The sequence below is a fragment of the Watersipora subatra genome, chromosome 11 (assembly GCF_963576615.1).
Source record: "Watersipora subatra chromosome 11, tzWatSuba1.1, whole genome shotgun sequence".
NCBI classification, from domain to species: Eukaryota; Metazoa; Bryozoa; class Gymnolaemata; order Cheilostomatida; family Watersiporidae; genus Watersipora; species Watersipora subatra.
Window position 1 is genome coordinate 12,530,438 of NC_088718.1, and position 24,672 is coordinate 12,555,109.

General features: G+C 39.6%; 20 non-coding genes across 20 annotated transcripts; 10 read left to right on the plus strand and 10 right to left on the minus strand.

Annotated features, from left to right (window-relative positions):
- Positions 1-1,269: 1,269 nt before the first annotated feature.
- Positions 1,270-1,388, minus strand: LOC137409317 (5S ribosomal RNA). The gene has a single exon (XR_010980543.1). It is a non-coding gene; the product is annotated as a 5S ribosomal RNA (ribosomal RNA).
- A 134-nt stretch (positions 1,389-1,522) lies between these two features.
- On the plus strand, positions 1,523-1,641 carry LOC137409675 (5S ribosomal RNA). Its single transcript, XR_010980884.1, has one exon. It is a non-coding gene; the product is annotated as a 5S ribosomal RNA (ribosomal RNA).
- Positions 1,642-3,734: 2,093 nt separating this feature from the next.
- On the minus strand, positions 3,735-3,853 carry LOC137409318 (5S ribosomal RNA). The gene has a single exon (XR_010980544.1). It is a non-coding gene; the product is annotated as a 5S ribosomal RNA (ribosomal RNA).
- Positions 3,854-3,987: 134 nt separating this feature from the next.
- On the plus strand, positions 3,988-4,106 carry LOC137409676 (5S ribosomal RNA). Its single transcript, XR_010980885.1, has one exon. It is a non-coding gene; the product is annotated as a 5S ribosomal RNA (ribosomal RNA).
- Positions 4,107-6,148: 2,042 nt separating this feature from the next.
- Positions 6,149-6,267, minus strand: LOC137409320 (5S ribosomal RNA). Its single transcript, XR_010980546.1, has one exon. It is a non-coding gene; the product is annotated as a 5S ribosomal RNA (ribosomal RNA).
- Positions 6,268-6,401: 134 nt separating this feature from the next.
- LOC137409678 (5S ribosomal RNA) lies at positions 6,402-6,520 on the plus strand. The gene has a single exon (XR_010980887.1). It is a non-coding gene; the product is annotated as a 5S ribosomal RNA (ribosomal RNA).
- A 2,146-nt stretch (positions 6,521-8,666) lies between these two features.
- LOC137409248 (5S ribosomal RNA) lies at positions 8,667-8,785 on the minus strand. The gene has a single exon (XR_010980479.1). It is a non-coding gene; the product is annotated as a 5S ribosomal RNA (ribosomal RNA).
- Positions 8,786-8,919: 134 nt separating this feature from the next.
- Positions 8,920-9,038, plus strand: LOC137409679 (5S ribosomal RNA). Its single transcript, XR_010980888.1, has one exon. It is a non-coding gene; the product is annotated as a 5S ribosomal RNA (ribosomal RNA).
- Positions 9,039-11,198: 2,160 nt separating this feature from the next.
- Positions 11,199-11,317, minus strand: LOC137409260 (5S ribosomal RNA). Its single transcript, XR_010980490.1, has one exon. It is a non-coding gene; the product is annotated as a 5S ribosomal RNA (ribosomal RNA).
- A 134-nt stretch (positions 11,318-11,451) lies between these two features.
- On the plus strand, positions 11,452-11,570 carry LOC137409680 (5S ribosomal RNA). Its single transcript, XR_010980889.1, has one exon. It is a non-coding gene; the product is annotated as a 5S ribosomal RNA (ribosomal RNA).
- Positions 11,571-13,738: 2,168 nt separating this feature from the next.
- LOC137409321 (5S ribosomal RNA) lies at positions 13,739-13,857 on the minus strand. Its single transcript, XR_010980547.1, has one exon. It is a non-coding gene; the product is annotated as a 5S ribosomal RNA (ribosomal RNA).
- A 134-nt stretch (positions 13,858-13,991) lies between these two features.
- LOC137409681 (5S ribosomal RNA) lies at positions 13,992-14,110 on the plus strand. The gene has a single exon (XR_010980890.1). It is a non-coding gene; the product is annotated as a 5S ribosomal RNA (ribosomal RNA).
- A 2,193-nt stretch (positions 14,111-16,303) lies between these two features.
- On the minus strand, positions 16,304-16,422 carry LOC137409322 (5S ribosomal RNA). The gene has a single exon (XR_010980548.1). It is a non-coding gene; the product is annotated as a 5S ribosomal RNA (ribosomal RNA).
- Positions 16,423-16,556: 134 nt separating this feature from the next.
- LOC137409683 (5S ribosomal RNA) lies at positions 16,557-16,675 on the plus strand. The gene has a single exon (XR_010980891.1). It is a non-coding gene; the product is annotated as a 5S ribosomal RNA (ribosomal RNA).
- A 2,168-nt stretch (positions 16,676-18,843) lies between these two features.
- On the minus strand, positions 18,844-18,962 carry LOC137409323 (5S ribosomal RNA). The gene has a single exon (XR_010980549.1). It is a non-coding gene; the product is annotated as a 5S ribosomal RNA (ribosomal RNA).
- A 134-nt stretch (positions 18,963-19,096) lies between these two features.
- On the plus strand, positions 19,097-19,215 carry LOC137409685 (5S ribosomal RNA). Its single transcript, XR_010980893.1, has one exon. It is a non-coding gene; the product is annotated as a 5S ribosomal RNA (ribosomal RNA).
- Positions 19,216-21,296: 2,081 nt separating this feature from the next.
- LOC137409324 (5S ribosomal RNA) lies at positions 21,297-21,415 on the minus strand. The gene has a single exon (XR_010980550.1). It is a non-coding gene; the product is annotated as a 5S ribosomal RNA (ribosomal RNA).
- Positions 21,416-21,549: 134 nt separating this feature from the next.
- LOC137409686 (5S ribosomal RNA) lies at positions 21,550-21,668 on the plus strand. Its single transcript, XR_010980894.1, has one exon. It is a non-coding gene; the product is annotated as a 5S ribosomal RNA (ribosomal RNA).
- A 2,167-nt stretch (positions 21,669-23,835) lies between these two features.
- On the minus strand, positions 23,836-23,954 carry LOC137409326 (5S ribosomal RNA). Its single transcript, XR_010980552.1, has one exon. It is a non-coding gene; the product is annotated as a 5S ribosomal RNA (ribosomal RNA).
- A 134-nt stretch (positions 23,955-24,088) lies between these two features.
- LOC137409687 (5S ribosomal RNA) lies at positions 24,089-24,207 on the plus strand. The gene has a single exon (XR_010980895.1). It is a non-coding gene; the product is annotated as a 5S ribosomal RNA (ribosomal RNA).
- The last annotated feature ends 465 nt before the right edge of the window (positions 24,208-24,672 follow it).

Here is a 24,672-nt window from a genome sequence, read left to right on the forward strand (position 1 = left end):
GAACGTATAGCTTAAAACTTTGCCATTGCGTAACGAATATTCCCGGCTCAAACGAATCGTTGATATTGTGCAAATTAGGAGTCGTGTGTACTCTCATACTTCGACGGCGTGGTTGTTCGCGCTCGATAATATTCGACTCGTTCACTCATTGGCTAAACGCATAGCGTTCAAGATCTCGCCGATTCGTACGAAGGTTGCAGGCTCGTTACCGCCGCTTCACGCGCTTTAGATTATTTCGTCAGCATTTTGAAAACTACGGTAAATATTTTCCTTTTAAATAATTATAATTGCGTGGAAATGACCTTACGCGAAAGTAGGCTTTTCGCTAGAGATAGTTCCGCAAAGATAAAAACTGATGGAGCAACCTTAGCTACGCGCTGGCCCGCGCTCATCACCGAACTTAGTTGCCGTCGTAACGTAGATTCCACGTTCCGGTTTGTAAATCGTTTCGAAACTTTTTGACACAATTTACCTTTTAGACTTTTACGCATCCGCGAGTACGGTTTTGTTTCATCACGATCGAAGACGATCGCTCGAGTTTACATTACGAGAATGCGTATTTTGCGGCGAAAGGTCGAGTCGAGTTTCGTTTAGTTATTTATTTTAGCTTTTAGGTAAACTCGTAACGCCGACATACGAGTTGCGCAATTAAAAGGAAATCTTAACGCGAGTTTCTTGAGCTATTACGCCGCGCAAAATGAAAACGAATCGAAATTATATCCTCTTTAAAATACACGGGTAGCAGCGGCGCATGGCTGGTGAAGATGAGGAGATTGAAGCTAGCCGGATAGCATCAAGTACTAATAATATTCATATTATCCAGTTTCGGCTAAAACCTTTGAATGGAAATGATTTTTTATTTTATATCAAAAGATAGAGCGAATTAAAAGACTTTTAAATGGAAATGATTTTTTATTTTATATCAAAAGATAGAGCGAATTAAAAGACTTTTAAATGGAAATGATTTTTTATTTTATATCAAAAGATAGAGCGAATTAAAAGACTTTTAAATGGAAATGATTTTTTGTTTTAAATCAAGAGATAGAGCGAATTAAAAGACTTTTAAATGGAAATGATTTTTTATTTTACATCAAGAGATAGAGCGAATTAAAAGACTTTCAAGCGGAAATGATTTTTTATTTTACATCAAGAGATAGAGCGAATTAAAAGACTTTCAAGCGGAAATGATTTTTTATTCTATATCAAGAGATAGAGTGAATTAAAGAAGCTTGAAAATTCTAAATTAGTATAATTTTGATAAAAACTAAAGGTCTACAGCACCCGGTATTCCCAGGCGGTCACCCATCCAAGTACTAACCGGGCTCGACGTTGCTTAGCTTCAGTGATCGGACGAGAACTGGCGTTTTCAACGTGATATGGCCGTAGACATTTAGTAAGCTTCAACAGACGCTAATGAGAAACGTGGCAATAATCAGCGAACGCCCATTGGACAATATAGTCACGGCTTGGTGAGCATTATTATAACTCTGCGTTAATAACGTGTCTCGAAGAGCGCTTCAGTGTCTACGGCCATATCACGTTGAAAACGCCAGTTCTCGTCCGATCACTGAAGCTAAGCAACGTCGAGCCCGGTTAGTACTTGGATGGGTGACCGCCTGGGAATACCGGGTGCTGTAGACTTTTTATTTATTTTTACATCTTGCTATCTTCATCGCGATCTTCGCGCTATCTTCATCTACATGTACATGTACATGTACATGTACATGTACATGTACATGTACATGTACATGTACATGTTCATGTACATGAACATGTACTACGTATGCGTTATATATATATACATATACTATGTACTATGTACTATGTACTATGTACTATGTACTACGTACGTGTAGTGTGTAACAGTATATATAACTTTGCTGCTGCATTTCCGCGTCAAAACCCTTCTGGCAAGCGTGATCAATTAAAGCGCGACACTTTTTGTAGTCGAAGGATGTACTCTATTCGTGTATAACGAAAACTGTTGCAGCGTCCGATCTCAACATAAAAATAACATATTCTCACTTTTAATCCGAAGAAATCTCTTTTAAAGGAAGTTTGTTACTTTTTCTCGACATAAAGTGACGCGCTATCGTAGATCTTATTAGTTTACCGGCTATCTAATGTCTACGCGTGTAAAGACAGGTGAGTAGTAAGCGCCGTTCTTTGGCTTGTTCTTCTCATCTACGAGTTCGAAAGAAAACAGCCCTACATAGAAAGCTTTTACTTACGCGAACAGGTGTGTTAAAAAGATGTTCACGTCGAACCAAATAAAGCGATGCTTTAGAAATGGTGTAATAGCCTCCAAACGAGTACGCTCGCGTTCGACCGCCGCGCGAGTAGCTTCAACTCCTAACGAAACAATCGTAGTACGTCTACTATATACACGTGTAAATTAGGATTCGTTTGCTCTCTCAACATCTGAAAGAGCGGTTAATCGCGCTGCAACGAAACATTCATGCGTACCATGTAAACTAGGATTCGTTCGCTCTCTCAATATTTGAAAGAGCGGTCAATCGCGCTGCCGGTTATTCGTCCAGCTCGCTCATTAGCTATGAAAAGCTATCGAGTTACTTCGAACGTATAGCTTAAAACTTTGCCATTGCGTAACGAATATTCCCGGCTCAAACGAATCGTTGATATTGTGCAAATTAGGAGTCGTGTGTACTCTCATACTTCGACGGCGTGGTTGTTCGCGCTCGATAATATTCGACTCGTTCACTCATTGGCTAAACGCATAGCGTTCAAGATCTCGCCGATTCGTACGAAGGTTGCAGGCTCGTTACCGCCGCTTCACGCGCTTTAGATTATTTCGTCAGCATTTTGAAAACTACGGTAAATATTTTCCTTTTAAATAATTATAATTGCGTGGAAATGACCTTACGCGAAAGTAGGCTTTTCGCTAGAGATAGTTCCGCAAAGATAAAAACTGATGGAGCAACCTTAGCTACGCGCTGGCCCGCGCTCATCACCGAACTTAGTTGCCGTCGTAACGTAGATTCCACGTTCCGGTTTGTAAATCGTTTCGAAACTTTTTGACACAATTTACCTTTTAGACTTTTACGCATCCGCGAGTACGGTTTTGTTTCATCACGATCGAAGACGATCGCTCGAGTTTACATTACGAGAATGCGTATTTTGCGGCGAAAGGTCGAGTCGAGTTTCGTTTAGTTATTTATTTTAGCTTTTAGGTAAACTCGTAACGCCGACATACGAGTTGCGCAATTAAAAGGAAATCTTATCGCGAGTTTCTTGAGCTATTACGCCGCGCAAAATGAAAACGAATCGAAATTATATCCTCTTTAAAATACACGGGTAGCAGCGGCGCATGGCTGGTGAAGATGAGGAGATTGAAGCTAGCCGGATAGCATCAAGTACTAATAATATTCATATTATCCAGTTTCGGCTAAAACCTTTGAATGGAAATGATTTTTTATTTTATATCAAAAGATAGAGCGAATTAAAAGACTTTTAAATGGAAATGATTTTTTATTTTATATCAAAAGATAGAGCGAATTAAAAGACTTTTAAATGGAAATGATTTTTTATTTTATATCAAAAGATAGAGCGAATTAAAAGACTTTCAAGCGGAAATGATTTTTTATTTTACATCAAGAGATAGAGCGAATTAAAAGACTTTCAAGCGGAAATGATTTTTTATTCTATATCAAGAGATAGAGTGAATTAAAGAAGCTTGAAAATTCTAAATTAGTATAATTTTGATAAAAACTAAAGGTCTACAGCACCCGGTATTCCCAGGCGGTCACCCATCCAAGTACTAACCGGGCTCGACGTTGCTTAGCTTCAGTGATCGGACGAGAACTGGCGTTTTCAACGTGATATGGCCGTAGACATTTAGTAAGCTTCAACAGACGCTAATGAGAAACGTGGCAATAATCAGCGAACGCCCATTGGACAATATAGTCACGGCTTGGTGAGCATTATTATAACTCTGCGTTAATAGCGTGTCTCGAAGAGTGCATCAGTGTCTACGGCCATATCACGTTGAAAACGCCAGTTCTCGTCCGATCACTGAAGCTAAGCAACGTCGAGCCCGGTTAGTACTTGGATGGGTGACCGCCTGGGAATACCGGGTGCTGTAGACTTTTTATTTATTTTTACATCTTGCTATCTTCATCGCGATCTTCGCGCTATCTTCATCTACATGTACATGTACATGTTCATGTACATGAACATGTACTACGTATGCGTTATATATATACATATACTATGTACTATGTACTATGTACTATGTACTACGTACGTGTAGTGTGTAACAGTATATATAACTTTGCTGCTGCATTTCCGCGTCAAAACCCTTCTGGCAAGCGTGATCAATTAAAGCGCGACACTTTTTGTAGTCGAAGGATGTACTCTACTCGTGTATAACGAAAACTGTTGCAGCGTCCGATCTCAACATAAAAATAACATATTCTCACTTTTAATCCGAAGAAATCTCTTTTAAAGGAAGTTTGTTACTTTTTCTCGACATAAAGTGACGCGCTATCGTAGATCTTATTAGTTTACCGGCTATCTAATGTCTACGCGTGTAAAGACAGGTGAGTAGTAAGCGCCGTTCTTTGGCTTGTTCTTCTCATCTACGAGTTCGAAAGAAAACAGCCCTACATAGAAAGCTTTTACTTACGCGAACAGGTGTGTTAAAAAGATGTTCACGTCGAACCAAATAAAGCGATGCTTTAGAAATGGTGTAATAGCCTCCAAACGAGTACGCTCGCGTTCGACCGCCGCGCGAGTAGCTTCAACTCCTAACGAAACAATCGTAGTACGTCTACTATATACACGTGTAAATTAGGATTCGTTTGCTCTCTCAACATCTGAAAGAGCGGTTAATCGCGCTGCAACGAAACATTCATGCGTACCATGTAAACTAGGGTTCGTTCGCTCTCTCAATATTTGAAAGAGCGGTCAATCGCGCTGCCGGTTATTCGTCCAGCTCGCTCATTAGCTATGAAAAGCTATCGAGTTACTTCGAACGTATAGCTTAAAACTTTGCCATTGCGTAACGAATATTCCCGGCTCAAACGAATCGTTGATATTGTGCAAATTAGGAGTCGTGTGTACTCTCATACTTCGACGGCGTGGTTGTTCGCGCTCGATAATATTCGACTCGTTCACTCATTGGCTAAACGCATAGCGTTCAAGATCTCGCCGATTCGTACGAAGGTTGCAGGCTCGTTACCGCCGCTTCACGCGCTTTAGATTATTTCGTCAGCATTTTGAAAACTACGGTAAATATTTTCCTTTTAAATAATTATAATTGCGTGGAAATGACCTTACGCGAAAGTAGGCTTTTCGCTAGAGATAGTTCCGCAAAGATAAAAACTGATGGAGCAACCTTAGCTACGCGCTGGCCCGCGCTCATCACCGAACTTAGTTGCCGTCGTAACGTAGATTCCACGTTCCGGTTTGTAAATCGTTTCGAAACTTTTTGACACAATTTACCTTTTAGACTTTTACGCATCCGCGAGTACGGTTTTGTTTCATCACGATCGAAGACGATCGCTCGAGTTTACATTACGAGAATGCGTATTTTGCGGCGAAAGGTCGAGTCGAGTTTCGTTTAGTTATTTATTTTAGCTTTTAGGTAAACTCGTAACGCCGACATACGAGTTGCGCAATTAAAAGGAAATCTTATCGCGAGTTTCTTGAGCTATTACGCCGCGCAAAATGAAAACGAATCGAAATTATATCCTCTTTAAAATACACGGGTAGCAGCGGCGCATGGCTGGTGAAGATGAGGAGATTGAAGCTAGCCGGATAGCATCAAGTACTAATAATATTCATATTATCCAGTTTCGGCTAAAACCTTTGAATGGAAATGATTTTTTATTTTATATCAAAAGATAGAGCGAATTAAAAGACTTTTAAATGGAAATGATTTTTTATTTTATATCAAAAGATAGAGCGAATTAAAAGACTTTTAAATGGAAATGATTTTTTATTTTATATCAAAAGATAGAGCGAATTAAAAGACTTTCAAGCGGAAATGATTTTTTATTTTACATCAAGAGATAGAGCGAATTAAAAGACTTTCAAGCGGAAATGATTTTTTATTCTATATCAAGAGATAGAGTGAATTAAAGAAGCTTGAAAATTCTAAATTAGTATAATTTTGATAAAAACTAAAGGTCTACAGCACCCGGTATTCCCAGGCGGTCACCCATCCAAGTACTAACCGGGCTCGACGTTGCTTAGCTTCAGTGATCGGACGAGAACTGGCGTTTTCAACGTGATATGGCCGTAGACATTTAGTAAGCTTCAACAGACGCTAATGAGAAACGTGGCAATAATCAGCGAACGCCCATTGGACAATATAGTCACGGCTTGGTGAGCATTATTATAACTCTGCGTTAATAGCGTGTCTCGAAGAGTGCATCAGTGTCTACGGCCATATCACGTTGAAAACGCCAGTTCTCGTCCGATCACTGAAGCTAAGCAACGTCGAGCCCGGTTAGTACTTGGATGGGTGACCGCCTGGGAATACCGGGTGCTGTAGACTTTTTATTTATTTTTACATCTTGCTATCTTCATCGCGATCTTCGCGCTATCTTCATCTACATGTACATGTACATGTACATGTTCATGTACATGAACATGTACTACGTATGCGTTATATATATACATATACTATGTACTATGTACTACGTACGTGTAGTGTGTAACAGTATATATAACTTTGCTGCTGCATTTCCGCGTCAAAACCCTTCTGGCAAGCGTGATCAATTAAAGCGCGACACTTTTTGTAGTCGAAGGATGTACTCTACTCGTGTATAACGAAAACTGTTGCAGCGTCCGATCTCAACATAAAAATAACATATTCTCACTTTTAATCCGAAGAAATCTCTTTTAAAGGAAGTTTGTTACTTTTTCTCGACATAAAGTGACGCGCTATCGTAGATCTTATTAGTTTACCGGCTATCTAATGTCTACGCGTGTAAAGACAGGTGAGTAGTAAGCGCCGTTCTTTGGCTTGTTCTTCTCATCTACGAGTTCGAAAGAAAACAGCCCTACATAGAAAGCTTTTACTTACGCGAACAGGTGTGTTAAAAAGATGTTCACGTCGAACCAAATAAAGCGATGCTTTAGAAATGGTGTAATAGCCTCCAAACGAGTACGCTCGCGTTCGACCGCCGCGCGAGTAGCTTCAACTCCTAACGAAACAATCGTAGTACGTCTACTATATACACGTGTAAATTAGGATTCGTTTGCTCTCTTAACATCTGAAAGAGCGGTTAATCGCGCTGCAACGAAACATTCATGCGTACCATGTAAACTAGGATTCGTTCGCTCTCTCAATATTTGAAAGAGCGGTCAATCGCGCTGCCGGTTATTCGTCCAGCTCGCTCATTAGCTATGAAAAGCTATCGAGTTACTTCGAACGCATAGCTTAAAACTTTGCCATTGCGTAACGAATATTCCCGGCTCAAACGAATCGTTGATATTGTGCAAATTAGGAGTCGTGTGTACTCTCATACTTCGACGGCGTGGTTGTTCGCGCTCGATAATATTCGACTCGTTCACTCATTGGCTAAACGCATAGCGTTCAAGATCTCGCCGATTCGTACGAAGGTTGCAGGCTCGTTACCGCCGCTTCACGCGCTTTAGATTATTTCGTCAGCATTTTGAAAACTACGGTAAATATTTTCCTTTTAAATAATTATAATCGCGTGGAAATGACCTTACGCGAAAGTAGGCTTTTCGCTAGAGATAATTCCGCAAAGATAAAAACTGATGGAGCAACCTTAGCTACGCGCTGGCCCGCGCTCATCACCGAACTTAGTTGCCGTCGTAACGTAGATTCCACGTTCCGGTTTGTAATTCGTTTCGAAACTTTTTGACACAATTTACCTTTTAGACTTTTACGCATCCGCGAGTACGGTTTTGTTTCATCACGATCGAAGACGATCGCTCGAGTTTACATTACGAGAATGCGTATTTTGCGGCGAAAGGCCGAGTCGAGTTTCGTTTAGTTATTTATTTTAGCTTTTAGGTAAACTCGTAACGCCGACATACGAGTTGCGCAATTAAAAGGAAATCTTAACGCGAGTTTCTTGAGCTATTACGCCGCGCAAAATGAAAACGAATCGAAATTATATCCTCTTTAAAATACACGGGTAGCAGCGGCGCATGGCTGGTGAAGATGAGGAGATTGAAGCTAGCCGGATAGCATCAAGTACTAATAATATTCATATTATCCAGTTTCGGCTAAAACCTTTGAATGGAAATGATTTTTTATTTTATATCAAAAGATAGAGCGAATTAAAAGACTTTTAAATGGAAATGATTTTTTATTTTATATCAAAAGATAGAGCGAATTAAAAGACTTTTAAATGGAAATGATGTTTTATTTTATATCAAAAGATAGAGCGAATTAAAAGACTTTTAAATGGAAATGATTTTTTGTTTTAAATCAAGAGATAGAGCGAATTAAAAGACTTTTAAATGGAAATGATTTTTTATTTTACATCAAGAGATAGAGCGAATTAAAGGACTTTCAAGCGGAAATGATTTTTTATTTTACATCAAGAGATAGAGCGAATTAAAAGACTTTCAAGCGGAAATGATTTTTTATTCTATATCAAGAGATAGAGTGAATTAAAGAAGCTTGAAAATTCTAAATTAGTATAATTTTGATAAAAACTAAAGGTCTACAGCACCTGGTATTCCCAGGCGGTCACCCATCCAAGTACTAACCGGGCTCGACGTTGCTTAGCTTCAGTGATCGGACGAGAACTGGCGTTTTCAACGTGATATGGCCGTAGACATTTAGTAAGCTTCAACAGACGCTAATGAGAAACGTGGCAATAATCAGCGAACGCCCATTGGACAATATAGTCACGGCTTGGTGAGCATTATTATAACTCTGCGTTAATAGCGTGTCTCGAAGAGCGCATCAGTGTCTACGGCCATATCACGTTGAAAACGCCAGTTCTCGTCCGATCACTGAAGCTAAGCAACGTCGAGCCCGGTTAGTACTTGGATGGGTGACCGCCTGGGAATACCGGGTGCTGTAGACTTTTTATTTATTTTTACATCTTGCTATCTTCATCGCGATCTTCGCGCTATCTTCATCTACATGTACATGTACATGTACATGTTCATGTACATGAACATGTACTACGTATGCGTTATATATATACATATACTATGTACTATGTACTATGTACTATGTACTACGTACGTGTAGTGTGTAACAGTATATATAACTTTGCTGCTGCATTTCCGCGTCAAAACCCTTCTGGCAAGCGTGATCAATTAAAGCGCGACACTTTTTGTAGTCGAAGGATGTACTCTACTCGTGTATAACGAAAACTGTTGCAGCGTCCGATCTCAACATAAAAATAACATATTCTCACTTTTAATCCGAAGAAATCTCTTTTAAAGGAAGTTTGTTACTTTTTCTCGACATAAAGTGACGCGCTATCGTAGATCTTATTAGTTTACCGGCTATCTAATGTCTACGCGTGTAAAGACAGGTGAGTAGTAAGCGCCGTTCTTTGGCTTGTTCTTCTCATCTACGAGTTCGAAAGAAAACAGCCCTACATAGAAAGCTTTTACTTACGCGAACAGGTGTGTTAAAAAGATGTTCACGTCGAACCAAATAAAGCGATGCTTTAGAAATGGTGTAATAGCCTCCAAACGAGTACGCTCGCGTTCGACCGCCGCGCGAGTAGCTTCAACTCCTAACGAAACAATCGTAGTACGTCTACTATATACACGTGTAAATTAGGATTCGTTTGCTCTCTTAACATCTGAAAGAGCGGTTAATCGCGCTGCAACGAAACATTCATGCGTACCATGTAAACTAGGATTCGTTCGCTCTCTCAATATTTGAAAGAGCGGTCAATCGCGCTGCCGGTTATTCGTCCAGCTCGCTCATTAGCTATGAAAAGCTATCGAGTTACTTCGAACGCATAGCTTAAAACTTTGCCATTGCGTAACGAATATTCCCGGCTCAAACGAATCGTTGATATTGTGCAAATTAGGAGTCGTGTGTACTCTCATACTTCGACGGCGTGGTTGTTCGCGCTCGATAATATTCGACTCGTTCACTCATTGGCTAAACGCATAGCGTTCAAGATCTCGCCGATTCGTACGAAGGTTGCAGGCTCGTTACCGCCGCTTCACGCGCTTTAGATTATTTCGTCAGCATTTTGAAAACTACGGTAAATATTTTCCTTTTAAATAATTATAATCGCGTGGAAATGACCTTACGCGAAAGTAGGCTTTTCGCTAGAGATAATTCCGCAAAGATAAAAACTGATGGAGCAACCTTAGCTACGCGCTGGCCCGCGCTCATCACCGAACTTAGTTGCCGTCGTAACGTAGATTCCACGTTCCGGTTTGTAATTCGTTTCGAAACTTTTTGACACAATTTACCTTTTAGACTTTTACGCATCCGCGAGTACGGTTTTGTTTCATCACGATCGAAGACGATCGCTCGAGTTTACATTACGAGAATGCGTATTTTGCGGCGAAAGGCCGAGTCGAGTTTCGTTTAGTTATTTATTTTAGCTTTTAGGTAAACTCGTAACGCCGACATACGAGTTGCGCAATTAAAAGGAAATCTTAACGCGAGTTTCTTGAGCTATTACGCCGCGCAAAATGAAAACGAATCGAAATTATATCCTCTTTAAAATACACGGGTAGCAGCGGCGCATGGCTGGTGAAGATGAGGAGATTGAAGCTAGCCGGATAGCATCAAGTACTAATAATATTCATATTATCCAGTTTCGGCTAAAACCTTTGAATGGAAATGATTTTTTATTTTATATCAAAAGATAGAGCGAATTAAAAGACTTTTAAATGGAAATGATTTTTTATTTTATATCAAAAGATAGAGCGAATTAAAAGACTTTTAAATGGAAATGATGTTTTATTTTATATCAAAAGATAGAGCGAATTAAAAGACTTTTAAATGGAAATGATTTTTTGTTTTAAATCAAGAGATAGAGCGAATTAAAAGACTTTTAAATGGAAATGATTTTTTATTTTACATCAAGAGATAGAGCGAATTAAAAGACTTTCAAGCGGAAATGATTTTTTATTTTACATCAAGAGATAGAGCGAATTAAAAGACTTTCAAGCGGAAATGATTTTTTATTCTATATCATGAGATAGAGTAAATTAAAGAAGCTTGAAAATTCTAAATTAGTATAATTTTGATAAAAACTAAAGGTCTACAGCACCTGGTATTCCCAGGCGGTCACCCATCCAAGTACTAACCGGGCTCGACGTTGCTTAGCTTCAGTGATCGGACGAGAACTGGCGTTTTCAACGTGATATGGCCGTAGACATTTAGTAAGCTTCAACAGACGCTAATGAGAAACGTGGCAATAATCAGCGAACGCCCATTGGACAATATAGTCACGGCTTGGTGAGCATTATTATAACTCTGTGTTAATAGCGTGTCTCGAAGAGCGCATCAGTGTCTACGGCCATATCACGTTGAAAACGCCAGTTCTCGTCCGATCACTGAAGCTAAGCAACGTCGAGCCCGGTTAGTACTTGGATGGGTGACCGCCTGGGAATACCGGGTGCTGTAGACTTTTTATTTATTTTTACATCTTGCTATCTTCATCGCGATCTTCGCGCTATCTTCATCTACATGTACATGTACATGTACATGTACATGTTCATGTACATGAACATGTACTACGTATGCGTTATATATATATACATATACTATGTACTATGTACTATGTACTATGTACTACGTACGTGTAGTGTGTAACAGTATATATAACTTTGCTGCTGCATTTCCGCGTCAAAACCCTTCTGGCAAGCGTGATCAATTAAAGCGCGACACTTTTTGTAGTCGAAGGATGTACTCTACTCGTGTATAACGAAAACTGTTGCAGCGTCCGATCTCAACATAAAAATAACATATTCTCACTTTTAATCCGAAGAAATCTCTTTTAAAGGAAGTTTGTTACTTTTTCTCGACATAAAGTGACGCGCTATCGTAGATCTTATTAGTTTACCGGCTATCTAATGTCTACGCGTGTAAAGACAGGTGAGTAGTAAGCGCCGTTCTTTGGCTTTTTCTTCTCTTCTACGAGTTCGAAAGAAAACAGCCCTACATAGAAAGCTTTTACTTACGCGAACAGGTGTGTTAAAAAGATGTTCACGTCGAACCAAATAAAGCGATGCTTTAGAAATGGTGTAATAGCCTCCAAACGAGTACGCTCGCGTTCGACCGCCGCGCGAGTAGCTTCAACTCCTAACGAAACAATCGTAGTACGTCTACTATATACACGTGTAAATTAGGATTCGTTTGCTCTCTTAACATCTGAAAGAGCGGTTAATCGCGCTGCAACGAAACATTCATGCGTACCATGTAAACTAGGATTCGTTCGCTCTCTCAATATTTGAAAGAGCGGTCAATCGCGCTGCCGGTTATTCGTCCAGCTCGCTCATTAGCTATGAAAAGCTATCGAGTTACTTCGAACGCATAGCTTAAAACTTTGCCATTGCGTAACGAATATTCCCGGCTCAAACGAATCGTTGATATTGTGCAAATTAGGAGTCGTGTGTACTCTCATACTTCGACGGCGTGGTTGTTCGCGCTCGATAATATTCGACTCGTTCACTCATTGGCTAAACGCATAGCGTTCACGATCTCGCCGATTCGTACGAAGGTTGCAGGCTCGTTACCGCCGCTTCACGCGCTTTAGATTATTTCGTCAGCATTTTGAAAACTACGGTAAATATTTTCCTTTTAAATAATTATAATCGCGTGGAAATGACCTTACGCGAAAGTAGGCTTTTCGCTAGAGATAATTCCGCAAAGATAAAAACTGATGGAGCAACCTTAGCTACGCGCTGGCCCGCGCTCATCACCGAACTTAGTTGCCGTTGTAACGTAGATTACACGTTCCGGTTTGTAATTCGTTTCAAAACTTTTTGACACAATTTACCTTTTAGACTTTTACGCATCCGCGAGTACGGTTTTGTTTCATCACGATCGAAGACGATCGCTCGAGTTTACATTACGAGAATGCGTATTTTGCGGCGAAAGGCCGAGTCGAGTTTCGTTTAGTTATTTATTTTAGCTTTTAGGTAAACTCGTAACGCCGACATACGAGTTGCGCAATTAAAAGGAAATCTTAACGCGAGTTTCTTGAGCTATTACGCCGCGCAAAATGAAAACGAATCGAAATTATATCCTCTTTAAAATACACGGGTAGCAGCGGCGCATGGCTGGTGAAGATGAGGAGATTGAAGCTAGCCGGATAGCATCAAGTACTAATAATATTCATATTATCCAGTTTCGGCTAAAACCTTTGAATGGAAATGATTTTTTATTTTATATCAAAAGATAGAGCGAATTAAAAGACTTTTAAATGGAAATGATTTTTTATTTTATATCAAAAGATAGAGCGAATTAAAAGACTTTTAAATGGAAATGATTTTTTATTTTATATCAAAAGATAGAGCGAATTAAAAGACTTTTAAATGGAAATGATTTTTTGTTTTAAATCAAGAGATAGAGCGAATTAAAAGACTTTTAAATGGAAATGATTTTTTATTTTACATCAAGAGATAGAGCGAATTAAAAGACTTTCAAGCGGAAATGATTTTTTATTTTACATCAAGAGATAGAGCGAATTAAAAGACTTTCAAGCGGAAATGATTTTTTATTCTATATCAAGAGATAGAGTGAATTAAAGAAGCTTGAAAATTCTAAATTAGTATAATTTTGATAAAAACTAAAGGTCTACAGCACCCGGTATTCCCAGGCGGTCACCCATCCAAGTACTAACCGGGCTCGACGTTGCTTAGCTTCAGTGATCGGACGAGAACTGGCGTTTTCAACGTGATATGGCCGTAGACATTTAGTAAGCTTCAACAGACGCTAATGAGAAACGTGGCAATAATCAGCGAACGCCCATTGGACAATATAGTCACGGCTTGGTGAGCATTATTATAACTCTGCGTTAATAGCGTGTCTCGAAGAGCGCATCAGTGTCTACGGCCATATCACGTTGAAAACGCCAGTTCTCGTCCGATCACTGAAGCTAAGCAACGTCGAGCCCGGTTAGTACTTGGATGGGTGACCGCCTGGGAATACCGGGTGCTGTAGACTTTTTATTTATTTTTACATCTTGCTATCTTCATCGCGATCTTCGCGCTATCTTCATCTACATGTACATGTACATGTACATGTACATGTACATGTACATGTACATGTTCATGTACATGAACATGTACTACGTATGCGTTATATATATATACATATACTATGTACTATGTACTATGTACTATGTACTATGTACTACGTACGTGTAGTGTGTAACAGTATATATAACTTTGCTGCTGCATTTCCGTGTCAAAACCCTTCTGGCAAGCGTGATCAATTAAAGCGCGACACTTTTTGTAGTCGAAGGATGTACTCTACTCGTGTATAACGAAAACTGTTGCAGCGTCCGATCTCAACATAAAAATAACATATTCTCACTTTTAATCCAAAGAAATCTCTTTTAAAGGAAGTTTGTTACTTTTTCTCGACATAAAGTGACGCGCTATCGTAGATCTTATTAGTTTACCGGCTATCTAATGTCTACGCGTGTAAAGACAGGTGAGTAGTAAGCGCCGTTCTTTGGCTTGTTCTTCTCATCTACGAGTTCGAAAGAAAACAGCCCTACATAGAAAGCTTTTACTTACGCGAACAGGTGTGTTAAAAAGATGTTCACGTCGAACCAAATAAAGCGATGCTTTAGAAATGGTGTAATAGCCTCCAAACGAGTACGCTCGCGTTCGACCGCCGCGCGAGTAGCTTCAACTCCTAACGAAACAATCGTAGTACGTCTACTATATACACGTGTAAATTAGGATTCGTTTGCTCTCTTAACATCTGAAAGAGCGGTTAATCGCGCTGCAACGAAACATTCATGCGTACCATGTAAACTAGGATTCGTTCGCTCTCTCAATATTTGAAAGAGCGGTCAATCGCGCTGCCGGTTATTCGTCCAGCTCGCTCATTAGCTATGAAAAGCTATCGAGTTACTTCGAACGCATAGCTTAAAACTTTGCCATTGCGTAACGAATATTCCCGGCTCAAACGAATCGTTGATATTGTGCAAATTAGGAGTCGTGTGTACTCTCATACTTCGACGGCGTGGTTGTTCGCGCTCGATAATATTCGACTCGTTCACTCATTGGCTAAACGCATAGCGTTCAAGATCTCGCCGATTCGTACGAAGGTTGCAGGCTCGTTACCGCCGCTTCACGCGCTTTAGATTATTTCGTCAGCATTTTGAAAACTACGGTAAATATTTTCCTTTTAAATAATTATAATCGCGTGGAAATGACTTTACGCGAAAGTAGGCTTTTCGCTAGAGATAATTCCGCAAAGATAAAAACTGATGGAGCAACCTTAGCTAGGCGCTGGCCCGCGCTCATCACCGAACTTAGTTGCCGTCGTAACGTAGATTCCACGTTCCGGTTTGTAATTCGTTTCAAAACCTTTTGACACAATTTACCTTTTAGACTTTTACGCATCCGCGAGTACGGTTTTGTTTCATCACGATCGAAGACGATCGCTCGAGTTTACATTACGAGAATGCGTATTTTGCGGCGAAAGGCCGAGTCGAGTTTCGTTTAGTTATTTATTTTAGCTTTTAGGTAAACTCGTAACGCCGACATACGAGTTGCGCAATTAAAAGGAAATCTTAACGCGAGTTTCTTGAGCTATTACGCCGCGCAAAATGAAAACGAATCGAAATTATATCCTCTTTAAAATACACGGGTAGCAGCGGCGCATGGCTGGTGAAGATGAGGAGATTGAAGCTAGCCGGATAGCATCAAGTACTAATAATATTCATATTATCCAGTTTCGGCTAAAACCTTTGAATGGAAATGATTTTTTATTTTATATCAAAAGATAGAGCGAATTAAAAGACTTTTAAATGGAAATGATTTTTTATTTTATATCAAAAGATAGAGCGAATTAAAAGACTTTTAAATGGAAATGATTTTTTATTTTATATCAAAAGATAGAGCGAATTAAAAGACTTTTAAATGGAAATGATTTTTTGTTTTAAATCAAGAGATAGAGCGAATTAAAAGACTTTTAAATGGAAATGATTTTTTATTTTACATCAAGAGATAGAGCGAATTAAAAGACTTTCAAGCGGAAATGATTTTTTATTTTACATCAAGAGATAGAGCGAATTAAAAGACTTTCAAGCGGAAATGATTTTTTATTCTATATCAAGAGATAGAGTGAATTAAAGAAGCTTGAAAATTCTAAATTAGTATAATTTTGATAAAAACTAAAGGTCTACAGCACCCGGTATTCCCAGGCGGTCACCCATCCAAGTACTAACCGGGCTCGACGTTGCTTAGCTTCAGTGATCGGACGAGAACTGGCGTTTTCAACGTGATATGGCCGTAGACATTTAGTAAGCTTCAACAGACGCTAATGAGAAACGTGGCAATAATCAGCGAACGCCCATTGGACAATATAGTCACGGCTTGGTGAGCATTATTATAACTCTGCGTTAATAGCGTGTCTCGAAGAGCGCATCAGTGTCTACGGCCATATCACGTTGAAAACGCCAGTTCTCGTCCGATCACTGAAGCTAAGCAACGTCGAGCCCGGTTAGTACTTGGATGGGTGACCGCCTGGGAATACCGGGTGCTGTAGACTTTTTATTTATTTTTACATCTTGCTATCTTCATCGCGATCTTCGCGCTATCTTCATCTACATGTACATGTACATGTACATGTACATGTTCATGTACATGAACATGTACTACGTATGCGTTATATATATATACATATACTATGTACTATGTACTATGTACTATGTACTACGTACGTGTAGTGTGTAACAGTATATATAACTTTGCTGCTGCATTTCCGCGTCAAAACCCTTCTGGCAAGCGTGATCAATTAAAGCGCGACACTTTTTGTAGTCGAAGGATGTACTCTACTCGTGTATAACGAAAACTGTTGCAGCGTCCGATCTCAACATAAAAATAACATATTCTCACTTTTAATCCGAAGAAATCTCTTTTAAAGGAAGTTTGTTACTTTTTCTCGACATAAAGTGACGCGCTATCGTAGATCTTATTAGTTTACCGGCTATCTAATGTCTACGCGTGTAAAGACAGGTGAGTAGTAAGCGCCGTTCTTTGGCTTGTTCTTCTCATCTACGAGTTCGAAAGAAAACAGCCCTACATAGAAAGCTTTTACTTACGCGAACAGGTGTGTTAAAAAGATGTTCACGTCGAACCAAATAAAGCGATGCTTTAGAAATGGTGTAATAGCCTCCAAACGAGTACGCTCGCGTTCGACCGCCGCGCGAGTAGCTTCAACTCCTAACGAAACAATCGTAGTACGTCTACTATATACACGTGTAAATTAGGATTCGTTTGCTCTCTTAACATCTGAAAGAGCGGTTAATCGCGCTGCAACGAAACATTCATGCGTACCATGTAAACTAGGATTCGTTCGCTCTCTCAATATTTGAAAGAGCGGTCAATCGCGCTGCCGGTTATTCGTCCAGCTCGCTCATTAGCTATGAAAAGCTATCGAGTTACTTCGAACGCATAGCTTAAAACTTTGCCATTGCGTAACGAATATTCCCGGCTCAAACGAATCGTTGATATTGTGCAAATTAGGAGTCGTGTGTACTCTCATACTTCGACGGCGTGGTTGTTCGCGCTCGATAATATTCGACTCGTTCACTCATTGGCTAAACGCATAGCGTTCACGATCTCGCCGATTCGTACGAAGGTTGCAGGCTCGTTACCGCCGCTTCACGCGCTTTAGATTATTTCGTCAGCATTTTGAAAACTACGGTAAATATTTTCCTTTTAAATAATTATAATCGCGTGGAAATGACCTTACGCGAAAGTAGGCTTTTCGCTAGAGATAATTCCGCAAAGATAAAAACTGATGGAGCAACCTTAGCTACGCGCTGGCCCGCGCTCATCACCGAACTTAGTTGCCGTTGTAACGTAGATTACACGTTCCGGTTTGTAATTCGTTTCAAAACTTTTTGACACAATTTACCTTTTAGACTTTTACGCATCCGCGAGTACGGTTTTGTTTCATCACGATCGAAGACGATCGCTCGAGTTTACATTACGAGAATGCGTATTTTGCGGCGAAAGGCCGAGTCGAGTTTCGTTTAGTTATTTATTTTAGCTTTTAGGTAAACTCGTAACGCCGACATACGAGTTGCGCAATTAAAAGGAAATCTTAACGCGAGTTTCTTGAGCTATTACGCCGCGCAAAATGAAAACGAATCGAAATTATATCCTCTTTAAAATACACGGGTAGCAGCGGCGCATGGCTGGTGAAGATGAGGAGATTGAAGCTAGCCGGATAGCATCAAGTACTAATAATATTCATATTATCCAGTTTCGGCTAAAACCTTTGAATGGAAATGATTTTTTATTTTATATCAAAAGATAGAGCGAATTAAAAGACTTTTAAATGGAAATGATTTTTTATTTTATATCAAAAGATAGAGCGAATTAAAAGACTTTTAAATGGAAATGATTTTTTATTTTATATCAAAAGATAGAGCGAATTAAAAGACTTTTAAATGGAAATGATTTTTTGTTTTAAATCAAGAGATAGAGCGAATTAAAAGACTTTTAAATGGAAATGATTTTTTATTTTACATCAAGAGATAGAGCGAATTAAAAGACTTTCAAGCGGAAATGATTTTTTATTTTACATCAAGAGATAGAGCGAATTAAAAGACTTTCAAGCGGAAATGATTTTTTATTCTATATCAAGAGATAGAGTGAATTAAAGAAGCTTGAAAATTCTAAATTAGTATAATTTTGATAAAAACTAAAGGTCTACAGCACCCGGTATTCCCAGGCGGTCACCCATCCAAGTACTAACCGGGCTCGACGTTGCTTAGCTTCAGTGATCGGACGAGAACTGGCGTTTTCAACGTGATATGGCCGTAGACATTTAGTAAGCTTCAACAGACGCTAATGAGAAACGTGGCAATAATCAGCGAACGCCCATTGGACAATATAGTCACGGCTTGGTGAGCATTATTATAACTCTGCGTTAATAGCGTGTCTCGAAGAGCGCATCAGTGTCTACGGCCATATCACGTTGAAAACGCCAGTTCTCGTCCGATCACTGAAGCTAAGCAACGTCGAGCCCGGTTAGTACTTGGATGGGTGACCGCCTGGGAATACCGGGTGCTGTAGACTTTTTATTTATTTTTACATCTTGCTATCTTCATCGCGATCTTCGCGCTATCTTCATCTACATGTACATGTACATGTACATGTACATGTACATGTACATGTACATGTTCATGTACATGAACATGTACTACGTATGCGTTATATATATATACATATACTATGTACTATGTACTATGTACTATGTACTATGTACTACGTACGTGTAGTGTGTAACAGTATATATAACTTTGCTGCTGCATTTCCGTGTCAAAACCCTTCTGGCAAGCGTGATCAATTAAAGCGCGACACTTTTTGTAGTCGAAGGATGTACTCTACTCGTGTATAACGAAAACTGTTGCAGCGTCCGATCTCAACATAAAAATAACATATTCTCACTTTTAATCCAAAGAAATCTCTTTTAAAGGAAGTTTGTTACTTTTTCTCGACATAAAGTGACGCGCTATCGTAGATCTTATTAGTTTACCGGCTATCTAATGTCTACGCGTGTAAAGACAGGTGAGTAGTAAGCGCCGTTCTTTGGCTTGTTCTTCTCATCTACGAGTTCGAAAGAAAACAGCCCTACATAGAAAGCTTTTACTTACGCGAACAGGTGTGTTAAAAAGATGTTCACGTCGAACCAAATAAAGCGATGCTTTAGAAATGGTGTAATAGCCTCCAAACGAGTACGCTCGCGTTCGACCGCCGCGCGAGTAGCTTCAACTCCTAACGAAACAATCGTAGTACGTCTACTATATACACGTGTAAATTAGGATTCGTTTGCTCTCTTAACATCTGAAAGAGCGGTTAATCGCGCTGCAACGAAACATTCATGCGTACCATGTAAACTAGGATTCGTTCGCTCTCTCAATATTTGAAAGAGCGGTCAATCGCGCTGCCGGTTATTCGTCCAGCTCGCTCATTAGCTATGAAAAGCTATCGAGTTACTTCGAACGCATAGCTTAAAACTTTGCCATTGCGTAACGAATATTCCCGGCTCAAACGAATCGTTGATATTGTGCAAATTAGGAGTCGTGTGTACTCTCATACTTCGACGGCGTGGTTGTTCGCGCTCGATAATATTCGACTCGTTCACTCATTGGCTAAACGCATAGCGTTCAAGATCTCGCCGATTCGTACGAAGGTTGCAGGCTCGTTACCGCCGCTTCACGCGCTTTAGATTATTTCGTCAGCATTTTGAAAACTACGGTAAATATTTTCCTTTTAAATAATTATAATCGCGTGGAAATGACCTTACGCGAAAGTAGGCTTTTCGCTAGAGATAATTCCGCAAAGATAAAAACTGATGGAGCAACCTTAGCTACGCGCTGGCCCGCGCTCATCACCGAACTTAGTTGCCGTCGTAACGTAGATTCCACGTTCCGGTTTGTAATTCGTTTCGAAACTTTTTGACACAATTTACCTTTTAGACTTTTACGCATCCGCGAGTACGGTTTTGTTTCATCACGATCGAAGACGATCGCTCGAGTTTACATTACGAGAATGCGTATTTTGCGGCGAAAGGCCGAGTCGAGTTTCGTTTAGTTATTTATTTTAGCTTTTAGGTAAACTCGTAACGCCGACATACGAGTTGCGCAATTAAAAGGAAATCTTAACGCGAGTTTCTTGAGCTATTACGCCGCGCAAAATGAAAACGAATCGAAATTATATCCTCTTTAAAATACACGGGTAGCAGCGGCGCATGGCTGGTGAAGATGAGGAGATTGAAGCTAGCCGGATAGCATCAAGTACTAATAATATTCATATTATCCAGTTTCGGCTAAAACCTTTGAATGGAAATGATTTTTTATTTTATATCAAAAGATAGAGCGAATTAAAAGACTTTTAAATGGAAATGATTTTTTGTTTTAAATCAAGAGATAGAGCGAATTAAAAGACTTTTAAATGGAAATGATTTTTTATTTTACATCAAGAGATAGAGCGAGTTAAAAGACTTTCAAGCGGAAATGATTTTTTATTTTACATCAAGAGATAGAGCGAATTAAAAGACTTTCAAGCGGAAATGATTTTTTATTCTATATCAAGAGATAGAGTGAATTAAAGAAGCTTGAAAATTCTAAATTAGTATAATTTTGATAAAAACTAAAGGTCTACAGCACCCGGTATTCCCAGGCGGTCACCCATCCAAGTACTAACCGGGCTCGACGTTGCTTAGCTTCAGTGATCGGACGAGAACTGGCGTTTTCAACGTGATATGGCCGTAGACATTTAGTAAGCTTCAACAGACGCTAATGAGAAACATGGCAATAATCAGCGAACGCCCATTGGACAATATAGTCACGGCTTGGTGAGCATTATTATAACTCTGCGTTAATAGCGTGTCTCGAAGAGCGCATCAGTGTCTACGGCCATATCACGTTGAAAACGCCAGTTCTCGTCCGATCACTGAAGCTAAGCAACGTCGAGCCCGGTTAGTACTTGGATGGGTGACCGCCTGGGAATACCGGGTGCTGTAGACTTTTTATTTATTTTTACATCTTGCTATCTTCATCGCGATCTTCGCGCTATCTTCATCTACATGTACATGTACATGTACATGTACATGTACATGTTCATGTACATGAACATGTACTACGTATGCGTTATATATATATACATATACTATGTACTATGTACTATGTACTATGTACGTGTAGTGTGTAACAGTATATATAACTTTGCTGCTGCATTTCCGCGTCAAAACCCTTCTGGCAAGCGTGATCAATTAAAGCGCGACACTTTTTGTAGTCGAAGGATGTACTCTACTCGTGTATAACGAAAACTGTTGCAGCGTCCGATCTCAACATAAAAATAACATATTCTCACTTTTAATCCGAAGAAATCTCTTTTAAAGGAAGTTTGTTACTTTTTCTCGACATAAAGTGACGCGCTATCGTAGATCTTATTAGTTTACCGGCTATCTAATGTCTACGCGTGTAAAGACAGGTGAGTAGTAAGCGCCGTTCTTTGGCTTGTTCTTCTCATCTACGAGTTCGAAAGAAAACAGCCCTACATAGAAAGCTTTTACTTACGCGAACAGGTGTGTTAAAAAGATGTTCACGTCGAACCAAATAAAGCGATGCTTTAGAAATGGTGTAATAGCCTCCAAACGAGTACGCTCGCGTTCGACCGCCGCGCGAGTAGCTTCAACTCCTAACGAAACAATCGTAGTACGTCTACTATATACACGTGTAAATTAGGATTCGTTTGCTCTCTTAACATCTGAAAGAGCGGTTAATCGCGCTGCAACGAAACATTCATGCGTACCATGTAAACTAGGATTCGTTCGCTCTCTCAATATTTGAAAGAGCGGTCAATCGCGCTGCCGGTTATTCGTCCAGCTCGCTCATTAGCTATGAAAAGCTATCGAGTTACTTCGAACGCATAGCTTAAAACTTTGCCATTGCGTAACGAATATTCCCGGCTCAAACGAATCGTTGATATTGTGCAAATTAGGAGTCGTGTGTACTCTCATACTTCGACGGCGTGGTTGTTCGCGCTCGATAATATTCGACTCGTTCACTCATTGGCTAAACGCATAGCGTTCAAGATCTCGCCGATTCGTACGAAGGTTGCAGGCTCGTTACCGCCGCTTCACGCGCTTTAGATTATTTCGTCAGCATTTTGAAAACTACGGTAAATATTTTCCTTTTAAATAATTATAATCGCGTGGAAATGACCTTACGCGAAAGTAGGCTTTTCGCTAGAGATAATTCCGCAAAGATAAAAACTGATGGAGCAACCTTAGCTACGCGCTGGCCCGCGCTCATCACCGAACTTAGTTGCCGTCGTAACGTAGATTCCACGTTCCGGTTTGTAATTCGTTTCGAAACTTTTTGACACAATTTACCTTTTAGACTTTTACGCATCCGCGAGTACGGTTTTGTTTCATCACGATCGAAGACGATCGCTCGAGTTTACATTACGAGAATGCGTATTTTGCGGCGAAAGGCCGAGTCGAGTTTCGTTTAGTTATTTATTTTAGCTTTTAGGTAAACTCGTAACGCCGACATACGAGTTGCGCAATTAAAAGGAAATCTTAACGCGAGTTTCTTGAGCTATTACGCCGCGCAAAATGAAAACGAATCGAAATTATATCCTCTTTAAAATACACGGGTAGCAGCGGCGCATGGCTGGTGAAGATGAGGAGATTGAAGCTAGCCGGATAGCATCAAGTACTAATAATATTCATATTATCCAGTTTCGGCTAAAACCTTTGAATGGAAATGATTTTTTATTTTATATCAAAAGATAGAGCGAATTAAAAGACTTTTAAATGGAAATGATTTTTTATTTTATATCAAAAGATAGAGCGAATTAAAAGACTTTTAAATGGAAATGATTTTTTATTTTATATCAAAAGATAGAGCGAATTAAAAGACTTTTAAATGGAAATGATTTTTTGTTTTAAATCAAGAGATAGAGCGAATTAAAAGACTTTTAAATGGAAATGATTTTTTATTTTACATCAAGAGATAGAGCGAGTTAAAAGACTTTCAAGCGGAAATGATTTTTTATTTTACATCAAGAGATAGAGCGAATTAAAAGACTTTCAAGCGGAAATGATTTTTTATTCTATATCAAGAGATAGAGTGAATTAAAGAAGCTTGAAAATTCTAAATTAGTATAATTTTGATAAAAACTAAAGGTCTACAGCACCCGGTATTCCCAGGCGGTCACCCATCCAAGTACTAACCGGGCTCGACGTTGCTTAGCTTCAGTGATCGGACGAGAACTGGCGTTTTCAACGTGATATGGCCGTAGACATTTAGTAAGCTTCAACAGACGCTAATGAGAAACGTGGCAATAATCAGCGAACACCCATTGGACAATATAGTCACGGCTTGGTGAGCATTATTATAACTCTGCGTTAATAGCGTGTCTCGAAGAGCGCATCAGTGTCTACGGCCATATCACGTTGAAAACGCCAGTTCTCGTCCGATCACTGAAGCTAAGCAACGTCGAGCCCGGTTAGTACTTGGATGGGTGACCGCCTGGGAATACCGGGTGCTGTAGACTTTTTATTTATTTTTACATCTTGCTATCTTCATCGCGATCTTCGCGCTATCTTCATCTACATGTACATGTACATGTACATGTTCATGTACATGAACATGTACTACGTATGCATTATATATATATACATATACTATGTACTATGTACTATGTACTATGTACTACGTACGTGTAGTGTGTAACAGTATATATAACTTTGCTGCTGCATTTCCGCGTCAAAACCCTTCTGGCAAGCGTGATCAATTAAAGCGCGACACTTTTTGTAGTCGAAGGATGTACTCTACTCGTGTATAACGAAAACTGTTGCAGCGTCCGATCTCAACATAAAAATAACATATTCTCACTTTTAATCCGAAGAAATCTCTTTTAAAGGAAGTTTGTTACTTTTTCTCGACATAAAGTGACGCGCTATCGTAGATCTTATTAGTTTACCGGCTATCTAATGTCTACGCGTGTAAAGACAGGTGA